At 34.4% G+C, this 16,182-nt stretch overlaps 1 long non-coding RNA gene across 1 annotated transcript; it reads right to left on the bottom strand.

Annotated features, from left to right (window-relative positions):
• Window positions 1-1,721: 1,721 nt before the first annotated feature.
• On the bottom strand, window positions 1,722-15,925 carry LOC149782776 (uncharacterized). The gene is made up of 3 exons (XR_016414624.1): window positions 15,672-15,925; window positions 3,918-4,032; window positions 1,722-1,742 (listed from the first exon to the last, which is right to left on the bottom strand). It is a non-coding gene; the product is annotated as an uncharacterized LOC149782776 (long non-coding RNA).
• Between the last annotated feature and the right edge of the window lie 257 nt (window positions 15,926-16,182).

The following is a 16,182-nucleotide window of genomic DNA, read 5'->3' as shown; positions in this document are numbered from 1 at the left end:
GTGAATCAGTTAGTTTCTGCCCCTCTTTTTCATCTCTTTCTTCACAATCGGTTATATTAGCAGGCACCCCAGTCGAATATTTTGCCACTGTTGCTCCAAAACTCCCTGATAAAACCAACGACTTGGTCCAATATACTTGCTGAACTGGAACAGATTTAATTTTGGCACAATTTGTCTGGAAGTTGTAACATGGAACAGTGAAAACGTTCCAAGCCTCGAGTTAATGATCGGTCATACGGGTACAGTTGTCTGCATATATTTAGTTCTTCACGCACACATACATAACGTGGCGGAAAGATCAGCTTACTTTATTTATGTTTGCATGGCTAGCAAAGTATTCACATGCAGGGAATTGTACTTTGGCTTTTCCAGGTATGGTAATTTCGATTTATCCAGTTGACATTAAGTGATTCACGTTATCATTCAACGCGCTCGTGACATACACTTCTGTGCTGTACAGCCAGTTAGCATTTTGAAGAAAGATCAGTTCTAATGTATGTTATGTCCTGTACTGATAACTGGTATATTTTCAGGTATTTCCATATATAGCGTCCCCTATCCTTATTAGCATAAACATGTAAGTGTGGACAAAAGTAGACATATCGCGATATACCTGTTGTCGCTATCATGTTATCTTGTCTGTTCCACCCATGATTCTCAATTTTTTCATGACCTTAATATACATTGTAGAAAACTATTTGGTATTATTCCTTTCTCGGAGTGACAAATAATCATACTATGATTTGTTTCTCGATGTAGCCTCTTTGTGGTTTAGAGCTAAGAATTAGTAAGAAAAGTTTACTTGACTAAGAGGTATATGCCAGATATATTTCAGGAAACAAGGCATTATATCAATATTACACTATATCATAAATGTTTGTTACGACATGCAACAAAGTTGTGCTATATTATTTTGTTATTTTGTTTTGTAGTGGTGGGCATTTGCCATTTTGAGAACTGATATGGTATTTTTGTATCCTTAATAGTCTACATATAAATGCAAGAACCCCATCATCACAATATATGAAGGCCCAAGCCAGCGGCACCTCCAGGACAGGTCACCTAGATAAATCGTACCCAAATAAATAAAGACTTAGCGACGTGAACAACTTTATTACAAAAAATGGAATGTGCACAAACTTGTTCATGGCATAAATGGATGCAGAGTTAATTGGTCACTCAATGTATAAGGGACAAACAGAACAAGGTAAAACAATTCCAATGAACTGTTACTGTAAAGTCCAGATCATAAAACAAGTTACAATCAAGGACAATGAATGTTGGAAAATTTGACAAATAAAGTAGATATTGTATATTTAGAATTGGCAAGATGTGTCAGTAGAAAATGTATTGCTTTCTTCAGTTTTGTTTTTCGATAACATACGAAAAGAACCAAAAACGACGAATTGCGTCCGTAGTGTACACTTAGCAGATTCTGCCATTACAGCACTTATCGAAAGCCGCGTCGTATCCCATCGTTCCACAGCAAGCAGGATGCAATCCTGAACGAGACTGGATAACGCCACTGCAGCACATGTCGAATGTTGCATCGTATCCCCTTCTTGCACAGCAAGCAGGGTGCAATCCTGAACGAGACTGGATAACGCCAGAGCAGCACATGTCGAATGTTGCATCGTATCCCTTTGCTGCACAGCAAGCAGGGTGCAATCCAGATTTCGATTGAATCACTCCTTGGCAGCACATACTAAATGCAGGATTGTATAGACTATTCCCGCAAATACCTTTAAAAAATGAAAACAAATTATATTTTAAAATGTATTTCTCCCCATAACCAGTTTGACATAAACCCTTAATAGCAAGATAACAGATTTATTTTGTTTAAGGAAACCTGTTACATATATTTTGTCAAATAACTGGAGCAGCATAGTAATTATATATTCTGAGCTGCATTGATATTTTAGGTAAATTATATCAATTTATACCTTTTCATGATGAATTGTATTAGCCCATGTTTGGTTGCATTGGTCCAGTACCATTTGTATTCTTAATTTTACCGTTATATCTGGAAATCTGCTGATGTGGCCGCCTTGGAACACATTCTGGGAGAAAACACATGTCCTTGATCTCTGCTAACAAACAACACCTCAACTAACTAAAGCAGAATTTATTTATAACCCAGAAATATAATATAAGGTCAAAGCCAGTTGATGATGAACCCACTGGAAGGATTTCCACAAACAATTGTTCAGGTCGTCTTTGGAATACATAGTTTCTGTTCAGGAATTAATATTCTAATGCTCTTTACAATATATGTTCCTCAAAATAAAACTGTTTCCGAAATATTCGGCGATCACCTGAGCCACAAAGTTCATTGCGGCATAAATACATTTCTAGATGAATAAACATAGCACTTCAGCAATAATGTGGTATAGTCTAGGGCAGTTTGAGCCATTGTGTAAATAGGAGGAATTAAACATGTGCTAGTGGCAATGTGGAGCATAAGGGAATTTATGCATGACGAAAGTAAAATTCAATTCTAATACATAGATTTGACTTTGAGGCTTTGTTGTAGTAGTATTAGACGTAGTTGACCAAGCGTGTCACACATACTGTGAAGAACTCTGTGTGAAGCCGATAAGCTAGTATATGGTATCACGGTACCAATTGTTTTTCCATATACCTCAATGCTAATGTTTTGTGAAATAAATATACTTTCTGTCCTACTTGGGCATGCATGTCACACACTGTCATATAGAACAATGCTAGATTGTCAATTTGACAATGACATAACCAGGTACTCCATTGCATTTAAGAGAGATAACTCTACTGGAACTAGACAGGGGTAAGAGTTATCTAGTCACAACAAGCACATTTTCAGCCATGTGTACCATATTTAAAAAAAATCATAAACAATACAAAATATGATCTAGATAGAAATTAACACAAACTCACATGTTGCCAAGAGGCTCAACTTTTTTTAAGCCAAACAGAAAGTACAACTCTTACATAATGCACCAATCACAGCTAGTGTTGTTCTTTAATTCTGAATACAATGTTCCATACACCTTAAGCTCCGCCCACCTGGACTTGCGCAATTGGTACCGTTATACCTATAGCAAACCTTAATTTTTCCAATAATCTGTGAAATAGTTCGGGACTGTATAAGTAACAAATATACTTAGTCTCACTTGTGAAAAACAATTTGATGAGGTACTAAGCTATGTGTTGTATGAATGTGTATAGAAATCTCATTGAGCCGTTTGAACTATTGTTTTCATACTTTTGCTTCACCATCAAAATCATCTTTTGAAATAAAATGAATTCTTTCAACTATGAGTTGTATCTTATTCATATCAGCACTTATTGAACTTCACATAGGTGATATGGGATAAATCACATTATGTCATATTATGTAATAACTAGGTCAAAGGTCAATGTACCAAATAGTATGTACCTGTCCTACTTCAAAATGTACAATTCACCTAAAAGAAAGGAATTTATATTTGTTTGGTAGGTGCAGAACTTAACATCAGAGACAGGTGGACATGACCCAATCTTATTATAAAGTATAAGCTTTGACCACTTTACACTATCTGCAGATACAAGAGGTCACTCACCACCAGTCCTCACACAAAAGTCCACCTACCCATCCTCTTTGTAACACAGATAGTAAGCTTTCCTCCTTTGTAATGTGAATAAAATTGTTTCAGTAAGCCAATCAGTCACCAAATATAGTAAATCGCAGCTTCTAAGTGGTTATGTTGGATTGGGGGTGAAATTAGGGGAATAAAATACAGAAAAATGCCAAATATAAACACTAAGTATAGCACATCAAATGGAGTTAAAAACAAGAGGAAAGTGTTTATCTAAAAGGGAGAGGTAGCTTATGATAAAGGAATTAAAGGAGGCAAAATCAGCAATGCGAAAAATGAGAAGTGAAAGTTTGATGACCTTACCTTGGACAAATATATGGGGCAGGGCCCAACAGGTCCAAGGACAGCCCAAAGGCAACTGTGCTATAACATCCCTTACAGGTACCCAAATTTCAAGTGAAGTTGTGTTCATTTCCATCTAATATAAAAGGGTGAATAATTTAGATAATATAGATACATATAAAGTATATTTCTTCTACATAAGAATTTAAAAATAATTGGCATAAGATAGAGAGAAACTTATCTCAGATCCAAGCAGAACATACCTTATCAGTTTTTAAGCTTGTAAACTTTATTGTGAGAAATTATTAAATTGCTTCTGCTTACATTTGCATCAAGATTGAGGGCTAATATAATACTTCACAAATCTTCTCTTTATTTTCATAACCAGTCACTGAAAATGTGAGATTTTATTTCCTTGAAATGTTATGACTGGTGTAAGGGAGATAACTGAATGATATACATAAGGTGTGGTAACCTCTAATACATTATCCATGTAATTGTGGTAACCTTTAATACATTATCCATGTAATATAGATGAGTTCATCAACAACCTGTATGAACTTCATTGCAATTAAATTATCTCAAAATACATTACTGATAAAGTGAGAACCTAACATTTAGACTCCTATATATAGTGGAGACCTCAAGAGTCATGTAATTTTAATTTCTAAGATGACGCAGCTCTTTCATATCACATAGTTCATATTTTCTACAATGCCGGCATGTAGAGTACAGCCTTCCATAACCATGCAGATATCATCTCATGCCAATTTGGATTCTTGCGATGGGATGCAAAGTTTCAAGAACAGTGTGGATTTCAATGGAATGAATACGCACTGTGTGACTAAAATGGTTATCATTCTGTAATGTTGGACCAAACATGGAAATTCCACAAGAGCAGCTTGACAGAAAGAAATAGGATTAATTGAAAGTCAATAGTAGATTATAATTGGGCTTATACAAATGCTGACTTAAGGAAACTGTTCTTGTTTGTTGGTATTCACTGCTTCTTCAACAAAAGGGAATGCAAGAGAACTGAACTAACTACATGAACAATTTCAAAGCAGGAGAGTGTAAAAAAAAAAGAAGGACAATTAGAGCAGGACAATTCAAATCAAAATGGGAAGGAATACCATATCCTTAATAAATTACCTAAAAATTACTCATGCCAGAATATCCCACATGGTACAAGTGATCTATGTACTTAGAGTGTTCTCTATCCTGGTTTATGGCATGCCTTACAAGAACAAGATAGCTGTTTTTGTACGCATGATTTTTCATCTTTTGCAGGTAAAATAGCCAATATTTGGCCAAATTCAACTATATTATGTTTACATAACTTATTTTATTGCATGCATTCCAATCTAGGAGGTAACATCACATACATAAAGGCATCAGGTAACACAAGCCTATATCATAGCTATAGTTATCAAAAGTCCCCATCCAAAGCCATCTTGTGCTATTTTCTGAAGATTTCATACATTTTATTCTTAAAGAACTTTCAATATTTGACCAAAAGTGTTCAGCACACATTTGTTTTCCTACATCAAACTAGTATAGTTCATAAATGCCGCCCGCATGTATGCATTTCTATGGATACACTGTGAGGCTATTCTTTCCTTTAGGTATCACGGTACCAATTGTTTTTCCATATACCTCAATGCTAATGTTTTGTGAAATAAATATACTTTCTGTCCTACTTGGGCATGCATGTCACACACTGTCATATAGAACAATGCTAGATTGTCAATTTGACAATGACATAACCAGGTACTCCATTGCATTTAAGAGAGATAACTCTACTGGAACTAGACAGGGGTAAGAGTTATCTAGTCACAACAAGCACATTTTCAGCCATGTGTACCATATTTTAAAAAAATCATAAAAAATACAAAATATGATCTAGATAGAAATTAACACAAACTCACATGTTGCCAAGAGGCTCAACTTTTTTTAAGCCAAACAGAAAGTACAACTCTTACATAATGCACCAATCACAGCTAGTGTTGTTCTTTAATTCTGAATACAATGTTCCATACACCTTAAGCTCCGCCCACCTGGACTTGCGCAATTGGTACCGTTATACCATATCTGTGCATATCTCAACGATTTTATACATAATGCATCACGTATCCTTTAGATTATGTTGGCGGTGTTGATAAAGTTTCATATATTGCACTTAGTAACAAATTGATACAAGCAAAGGGACCAGCTCAAAATAACCCTAAAATGGATGAAACTATTTAAATCTGGAAAGTTTTGCTATAATTACGAAAAAATCAAGGGTCTTAGTGGAGCATGGAAGAACACTGAAAAAACAAATACAAAAGTATGACACTGACTAACTGATGGACTGATATTTTTGAAACTCTAACGATCTTGACCGAGTAAAACTATATCTGGAAACAATCTAAAAACAAAATATTAGAATACTAAGAAGGTAATACTAATATCACAAAATTCTCGCTGAATTTAGCGAAGGAATGAAACAAATCCAAAAAAGATGACCAAATGTATAATCCTGATAAAATATAGTGCTACAATTTTGTAACTGTGCTATGTATATTTGATTTAATTATTTCTTATTTAATATATATATATATATATATATATATATATATATATATATATATATATATATATATATATATATATATATATATATATATATATATATATATATATATATAAATTTAATTGTTTCTCAGTTTTAAATATAATTTAGTTTTCATTACATGCTGTGTTTGCTACGCAAATTAATTCACTGGAGATGATCCTTTTCCCAGAAAATAGTTGGACCTTGACTGTTCGTTTTATAAACACCAGGTGTTGATCTAGATCCTGACCTTGATTCGATATTAATAGCATCTACGTAAATAACTTCTATTTTTATTTTAAAATGGTTGGTTGTTGTCGAGGTTATGATGGGACTACGTGTTTGAGATGTAAACAATGTTTGTACTTTTTTATTTCCTTATTTCGTAGAGTAATATGTTTGATTTACGTCAGGGCCACACAGGGTGTACGTGATCTTTAACAAGTGCCTAATTTCTAGAGGTTCTGAAACATAATCACATGACCCGTTTTAGAATACGAAATAACCCTAGTTTTGGGGAGATATAATCAGTAGAAGCTGGGCTTTTTTCACGCTGGAAGTTGTATATTCTGCTGTTTGAAGTTATTTCAGATTACTTGGGTTGGAGTTATTTCAAATTACTTGGATTCGAAAGAATTAATTCATTATTTGCAGGAAGATACGTGTGCTTATCTCAAATTATTGAACAAGGACGGCTTTTTCAAAATTTATTTAAATTTCCAAAACCGGATTGAGAATTTTTATTTCTACAGTAACTTTGGACTTCAACACTACATATTATAACATACGTCATGGTCTTCCATCTCAGATTCTTCGTCGGGATTCGAACTCAGAAGCAGTAAAACATTTTGGTATTAGGATTTCAAATATTGCATTCGTGGATTATTCGTGGATTACTTTTAGATTTGAGTCTTGAAATCATACTTAGTTTCGTTTTTATAGAATTTTACAGGGAAATAAATTATATTTTTCAAAGCATGTTGTTTTCAGTCTTATGTTACTGTTTAGTTGAGCTTTAGCACGTAACATAAGAAATGTCGCAGACAATTAATGGAAACTGAAACAAATAGGGAAGAATTTTAAAAGTGTTCACGAGACTAAAGCTAATATTAAAAATATGCAACTGTCTCGTACCTTAGCATAGAGAACAAAATCCAGTTAAATAAAGAAATTCTAAAACTATTAGATTTTAGATTACATTACAAATATTCTGGAAAGGAAAATTAGACTTGGACTCAAAGTGATACTAAAATTTAAAATTCCGAAACTTATAAGGATTTTAGCGAAGACTGAAAAATGTAAATAAAGACTCTAAAATATGGTTGAGCTTTGAAGTAATACTAACATATATAGATTCATGCAAAATTTAACAGAGCAGTAAGAAACATTACTCAAAATGTATAGCCTGTAAAAAGAAATTTTACAAAAACTTTTGTATTCTTCTTTTTAATATTATTTCTTGTATACATTCTTCCGCTTCTGTTTGTATGCTGCTTGTCTCGCCTTCTCGATTTTAGTTACCAGAATTACTTGTCCTTTTTTACTCTGTTTCTGAATGCTCCACCTCCTTGTTTCAATTTTATTTGGACTATCCTGAGTTTCACTGTTATATTTCCTTAAGTGGTAACAGGTATCGATATCGTTATCATCCGTTTCTTATTGTCCACAAGCTTTTTATTTTTTTTGAGGACCTGGACATTCGATAGACCGATTTTCTTGGTCTTGACAAATATGGCAGGTATTGTGCAGCGACAAGTAACCAGGAGTCTTGACGGATGTGTAATTTCCAACAACTTTCTGTAAATCTCTGACCAGAGGTACAATCTGATGTGACTCTTCCATTTTCACTGACTGAAAACTGAATGCGCGTAATCTCTTAGGCAGTGGGGTGCTTTATACGTTAGCGGAAAAGATGTAACCTATAAACGATCTATATACTGCCATGTATGTATGTATGTATGTATGTATGTATGTATGTATGCATGTATGTATGTATGTGTGTGTGTATGTGTGTGATTTAGATTTTTAACGTAGCTTTAACAATTTTTAAGTCATATGGCAGTTTATAGTGATGTCTAGCACTGGGGCATCATGCCGCAGACATGTAGCATGATGCCCCACCCAGTCACATTATCCTGACACCAGCCCGACCAGTCCTAACACTAACCTCTTAATGCTGAGCGCTGAGCGCAGCAGCTGCTAGTACCATTTTTGTAAGTCTTTGGTATGACTCGACCGGGCATCGAACCCACGATCTCCCGCATCCGTAGCAAGCGCTCTAACCACTAGGCCACCTGAGCGGTGTGTATGTATGTATGTATGTATGTATGTATGTATGTATGTATGCATGTCTCAAAGAGGGGTTGAATGTCAAGAAATATTATGAAAATTGATTAATATGTATGTATGTATGAATGGATGGATGGATGGATGGATGTGTGTATGTGTGTGCATGTGTGCGTGTATGTGCGTATGTATGTATGTATGTATGTATGTATGCATGCATGCATGTATGTATGTATGTATGTATGTATGTATGTCTCAAAGAGGGGTTGAATGTCAAGAAATATTATGACAATTGATTAATATGTGAAAAGTCTAGACCATTGTAATTGATATGCGAGAAATCTAATTTCATTACGTAAGCGATTTATGTGAATTCAGTGTAACTAATTAATAATGTCCGCTTATGTCCCTGTAACATGTAAAGTCAAGTTGTATTTTAGAAATGTCCATAGGTTTAAAATTATGGATTTATGTCATCTAGCATGAGATAAAATGTTTAAAATGTTCATAATTTTAACAATATGTGTCCCTATGCCTTCTAACGGGACATTTAATGTTAAAAAATACACTTACTAACAATACATCAACACTCAGTAACTTACTAGATAACAACCATCATATACCATAATGAATACTGTATTTGGGGTGACCATCCGCGTTATATAAATAAAACAGTTATATTCTATGCAAAACCAACTTAACACGATCAACACAATTATATGGAATGATAAACACCCACTTATGTACCATCCAGCATCCAGTAATTTATTGGCCAACATTCACGTAATGTCATGAGCACACTGGTGGAGCAATGGTTATATCCATTGCACAGTCACGGTAATAAATACTTATCTATTTCTTTCCCTAACATTACCAGATTTACCATTCCCCAAAAATGGGGTAGGAATGGCCGCAAACTATAATTTCAATTCTGATTTTCAATTTACATTTCAATTTGTCATTTATTTTAAGTTTGATTTTCAAATAATTGCTTTTAAGTGTCGTTTTTAATTTTATTTCTCAATCTTAATTTTCAAATTTATTGCATAAGTTACGTTTAAAATTTTGTTTTAAATTTTAGTTAAAATATTTCATTTTTAATATTAGTTTTCTTTTTCCATTTCTTGTTTTCATTTTTAATATTTAAATAAAAGTATGTTCAGCCTTTTCGCAACCGCTCAAGATCACATGGAAAAGAGATGATTTCCAGATGAAACATTGAAACATAAAATAGATACCTTTTTACAATTATCCCTCTTGTATGATAGAGCGTAAGTATGTATGTGGGTATAAGGTGTATACCAAATGCGATTTTGAAAGTGAGGCATCTTTCAAGAAGACGAATATAATTATAAACAAGATATTTATATCGCATTGGTAAATCAAAATGATAAATTGTAAGAGACGAACGTACAAGTGTTAAAAGGAACCTTTTACGTTCCGGAACTAGTAATCAGGAAAGAATGCTACATACGCGATATTGAAAGGATTCTCATACACAGAACACCTAGAGTGGGAAAAAATCAATTCCATGATGTAAAAGTTTATTAGAAAGGATATCTACATAGTTCGGATTCTTAGAGTTCTGGTGTACAAGTAATTAACTATAAAGAGAAGCAAACATTAACTCCAAGCCCTTCAAAACAGATACATCGTCTCCTCATATTTCTTAACCCAAGAACTACAGAAACAGTATCCACAAACAGTGTGGGTGTAGTGTGGAAAATGTGTATTTAAAATCTCAAATCACCTCTTTCTGCAAAATCTTTATTGTGTTCGTCTCTTTGGAGATGCCATTATAAACTTGACTTCGCCAGAAGGAGATTAATAATTTGTGGGATATTTAGCAATTTTATTGTTATCTTCTCCCAAGTTGTCTGAGAAAAGTTACTGACAGCAAGATCAAGTTAGTTCTTGGCAAAGCAGGCCAAGCCAACAACTCTTCTAGTGATAATATCAGCCCTCTACAGAGAAACGTGGGATATTATTCTCCTTTAGCAATTAGTAACTCTTTTAAAACCATAACAATCGAACTATGCATAATCAATTTTAATTAACACTACCTATCGTCATTTCTAAGTTCGTATTTGTGGGATATTTAGCAATTTTATTGTTATCTTCTCCCAAGTTGTCTGAGAAAAGTTACTGACAGCAAGATCAAGTTAGTTCTTGGCAAAGCAGGCCAAGCCAACAACTCTTCTAGTGATAATATCAGCCCTCTACAGAAAAACGTGGGATATTATTCTCCTTTAGCAATTAGTAACTCTTTTAAAACCATAACAATCGAACTATGAATAATCAATTTTAATTAACACTACCTATCGTCATTTCTAAGTTCGTGTTTTCCAGAAACTCATTTTATTGCTTCATTGCTACAATACCTCAAGTCATAAAACTGGATCACGAAGCTCACTGGTACGTAACTTTGGTTCAAATTATTTATTCCACTCATATCAAGTATGCAGTCGGAGATCAAACAATTTATGTCGTCTAAATATTTAACAAGCATATTCCTGAAGAAATGGACAAAACGATTCCATGATTTACAAATCCAAAACACCATCACCAATGTATCCACAATTAAATATCTATTCCATGAGAATTCTTGCGCAGAATTTTGTTTTAATGTTTCATCGAAAAGAGTTCAGCCGTTGCAAAGACCAGCATGGCACAACACTGGAGAAATCTCGCCTAGATGACATAGGACCATGTAATTTCTTTTTCCAAACGCAAAACGCCGTGTATCAGTTTGTTCTCACTTTGTTTGCTTGTATGGCTAGAAGCACGAAACTATTACCGCATTCTAAACGCATGAACAACAGCAATCTAGTCTACTAATAATGTATGCATCCCTGCTGAATTGAACGAAGGACTAAACTTGATGTTTGTGTATTCTGATGTCATTTGCAATGTAGTGGGAAACAAAGCTGTTCTAATTGCTGAGAATCATTCATTTCCATGTGTAATTTGTCATTGATGCATGCAATGAAATAGGCAACACGTATAACGTTCTCCTTGAATTTGTACATCCTCATTATCGTCCTGTCAGTAAATCCTATATAGACAGTGTCAGCATTAGTAGTAAAGGAGAGCTTTGACAAAATAATGTATTATCCACTGGAAATCCACCGTGAAACGACATTTTAGATTACAATTCTCCGGTAGAGTATAGAAGATTCCTCATGTGTTCAGAAGAGTCAGTCGACAAAGAGGTAGTGGTTTGCGAGATGAGTTAAAAATGCCTTTTGTACAGTAGCGCTATTCATTAGGCAATTTCACGCTTTGAATGGCGATTCTTTGACGCTAGAAAATTAATTCCTATGCCTCCTTCTAAATCGTTGTGATTGGAATATTTTTAATGGCTATTACTAAAGAATACAAAACAAACATCAAAGAAGCTAAATTTACTTAAATGAGTTTATATTTGTGTTAATATAAATATTTATTTGTATTTTCCATTGAACGGTTATAGTTTAAAATAATTGAGAAATATTCAATGAAATTACTTGTACGAGCCATTTGAAGATGTTCCAAAAATTAATAATGAATTTTGATTATCAGAAAGATTTTTGACCGGCTATTTAGTTTGCATAGCAAAAAAAGTTTTATGTAAAATAATTCAAATGTTCTGAGAAAATTACAGTTCTTTTTCATCTGGCTGTAGTTAAGGATAACTTCATGCCAACACGTGCTACAAATACTTTTATTAATCTATGTCAATTTGTTCACACGTTAATTTAAATATCTGGATGCATCCACATTTTCCTAGAAGTTATTGTCTAACCATATTCTACGAAGTCCTTCATTTGTAATCAGGCATTTGATCATCTTCGTCTATTGAATAAACGAGAGAGACAGAGAGCGTGTTTCGTTCTCTGATCTGGATCTGTTTTTGGAGTTATGGGTTTTATCTTCGTCCGCTTTAACGCTACAAATACATGAAACAAATATTTTATTCAATCCGTTTTTACCTGCCATGGCAGACTGGGAAATGCGAGAATAAATGAATAAAATTTTGCAAAGAAATCAATGGTTTGGTCAAGGTACTTTTTGATAAGGATTTTTGCTCAACCAACATAACTTTTAATTTCCTACCATAAGTTAGCTTTTTCGTATAGTTTAAGTTTAAAGATAATTATATTTCTAAAAGTCAAAAGGAAGATGGAGACTAAATGATCATAATGTCTGGCCATTTGTAACTGTTGCATAATACGCTGACAAATCTCCATCTTATACAATTTTTCTGATTCTAGATTATAATATAAGGAAAAACATACTGAAGCCTATGTTCTGTTGAAGCTGATGTTATAATCAGTAGTCAATGTTAAAGAATAATATTGGCCTCCAATTATTTACAATTCTCTCTTTATCTTTTCTTAGAATCCAAGTAAAAATTTACGGAGACAGAATTCAATAGAGAGACTTATATTTTCATATCCAAAATTCAGAGGTAGTAATATAAATCCATCCACGTCTTTCAAAAGAATGTTAGACCGTGAATAAATCAAACCCAGTACTGATTTCATTGTTCATGATTTATAATGATAAACCACGGGCAGAAGAGATCAGCTTAATTTCACACGAGTTTTTCTAAGTAATTATGCCTGCATAAAGAACCCGGAGGGATTGTTTCCTTCAAGTGCTCATATCAAACTTAAGTTTTGGTGTTGCGTGATAGCATGCTTGATTTCGCCAACCTTCTTTCGCATCATAACGTTTTCATTGGATAGTAGGTGTGGGGTTTTCTGACACTACACAAGGCTTTTTGGACAGTGTGTTTAGACAGTAATCAAACAATGGGTGTTGAATATTAATAACAAACGAATGTAGGATAGTACTTACAAAATCGGTATTATATAATAATTAAAACGTCTGTGCTGGATAGCAATATTTTATGCCAGATGGTAAAGAAAATACATTAACATAATTATTTCCCGTTGCCACAGAATATAATGGTTCAAATATAGGCTTGCAGGTAACTTTTCTAATATTCGATCCATATTTTCTAAAGTGCTTAAGATGTTTGACCACCCTGCCATAGAATACCGCACAATTAAAAACCTAAAAAAATTTTAGGCATAAGATTTTCTTGTACCCTAGATTGCCCTCCCAAAGGTAGTTCTTCAAATGGTCCAGGCTACCATCACATGTAAAATTCTTCCTATGCTGCAGGCTGTTCACAACTGTTAAATTCGCCTTATGCCAAAACGTGGCATAAAGTATCATCATATCGGTATCCTTCAGTCTCGGAAGACTGTGAAGCTGCAGTCTGAGGTAGTCAACTAGTTGACGAGCTGCTGTTGTGGCTGATGAAACATACTCGGTAAAGACTTTTTCATCTGTTGTACATTAAGCTAGTGTCTTGGTTTTCCAAGTGTTATTTCGTCCAGTCTTTACGCGAGTTTCGTCTCCTCCGCCTGTTGACTCTAGTTCCTCCGAAGTCATAAGTCGTGGTTATGCCTCCAGTTAATTGAGGCAATAGAAAGTGATTCCCATATCTCCACATCGATGTCCAAACCCTAGATTTCGCTCTTGCACACATCTGTGAAGCGCAGATGTGGCGATCAGTGTGAACAATTCATTTCTACTGGCAAGGTCGAATTCTTTTTGAGGTCGATAATGTTTATGTACAGTGACTTTCACTGTTCAACGCACTTCTTTTGGAGTTATCTAAGTAAGTTATGTCGATGGTGGACATTTTTCTTTGAAGCATCGATGTGACATACAGCCACCTCTATTTGCAAGTTTTTGAAGCCTGTTCATGAAATTTCCAGCAAACATGCATCGAGTTTGCATATTTGACGGTTTATGTTGGTATGCCATCTTTTCCGCTTGACTTTGCATTTACTAGCCTATATACGGCCTTGCTGAGTTCATCAACATTTGGGTCATAGTGGAGTTCTTTTAAGGTAGGCAAACTCTCGAATTACCTGGTGCTGATGTTACTTTATCAATGTTTCCTGTTGATGATAATGTGAAGTTGTATTTATTGAACCCATCCCTCGGTGCGCAGTGCGCAGAAGATGAAGCAATATGTGAGTCCTGATGAATTCTAGTAATGTCGAAATGACGACCGTGATTATTAAGTTGATGATCGAGATATTCAAACAATGACTCATTACATCATACTCTCAGTCTTTCTTTCACTTTGCCCTGTGGGTATCTATAAAGTTTGAAACGAAAGACATGACTAAGATAAAGCATTTTAATTGCATTCAGTATCAACAGACAAAATACTGGTAATTTGCTACTCTGAAGAAAAAAACCATCAAATAAAACAGGCTTATGATTTATTGCAGAACAAAAGCCTATGTGAACTTTCTCCCAACTTTTATATCTTGTCGATTCTCCCATTTTACTATTGTTTAATATAAATTATTTCCAAAAATATAAGCATAATTAATATATACAGACCTTATCCATAACTATACTTATCCAAACACTTATGAATAGAAACCTATTTACCAGGTTTTACCGATGCTGCTTACACAATACTGCAGATATGCATGCAAGGAGCTGAACCAATCAGATCCAGACTTTACTGATGCTAGACGAAAAACACTGTCAATAGACAGAAAACAAGCTGCGCCAATCAGACAAAAATAATCTCATCAAAATGTACAGCTCTCAATTATTATATGTCCTGTTTAAGACAGGTATAACAGCATATTTACCGAGCTGGGTCAAATTCCTATTGTAATCATGTTTCCAAAGTGGTTGCAAGTTCAGTCAGTCGGTTTATATCATTGACTAATCGAATTAAATTGACATCCTCAATTTTAAGACTATTTAATTTAAATGCTGACAACATTTTGTCTAAAGGGGGAGGGTGTTCTCATAACCGTTGCTCCTAATTGCTATTAAGCATTCACGGAGAAAGAATATATACTTACAAATTTTCTTTTTTCCTTCAAATACGTTCCACACTCACATTGACGTCAAAAGAATAGGTAAGAGCAGCGGATGTTGAGCATCATACCTATACCTCGGTATCCTAGGGTTAAACGATGGGATTCCTTATGTAAAACCCAACACCGCATATGGTTATATGAACCGTCACCAATCTCTCAGGTTTAGAAGATGAATGTGTTGGGTTAGTTAGGTCTGGTGGTAAACTCTTCACGGAACCCAAGCTTGTTCCAGGGCCAGTGTGTCAATTCAGTTTAGTTTAACATCCTCTTATATCACGCCGAAGCAATCCTATGTGTTAGTGATCTAAATGGTAAAAAGCAGACCAGCTGCCTGACTTATAATGTCACTATCACTTTAAGGGTTATCAATTAAATAAAAATACTGCAGAGTGTATTTTTATATCAATATTCTTTAATTATCAAAAACAGCATATCTGTGCAGACACCCCACAGTGACCTAAACTGGATATGAAATTTGGTTTTAAGAGTGCCA

This window comes from Sinohyriopsis cumingii, chromosome 15, assembly GCF_028554795.1.
Source record: "Sinohyriopsis cumingii isolate HCF-2022 chromosome 15, ASM2855479v2, whole genome shotgun sequence".
In the NCBI taxonomy this organism is placed as follows: Eukaryota; Metazoa; Mollusca; class Bivalvia; order Unionida; family Unionidae; genus Sinohyriopsis; species Sinohyriopsis cumingii.
This window is presented reverse-complemented; position numbering and strand designations above follow the sequence as displayed.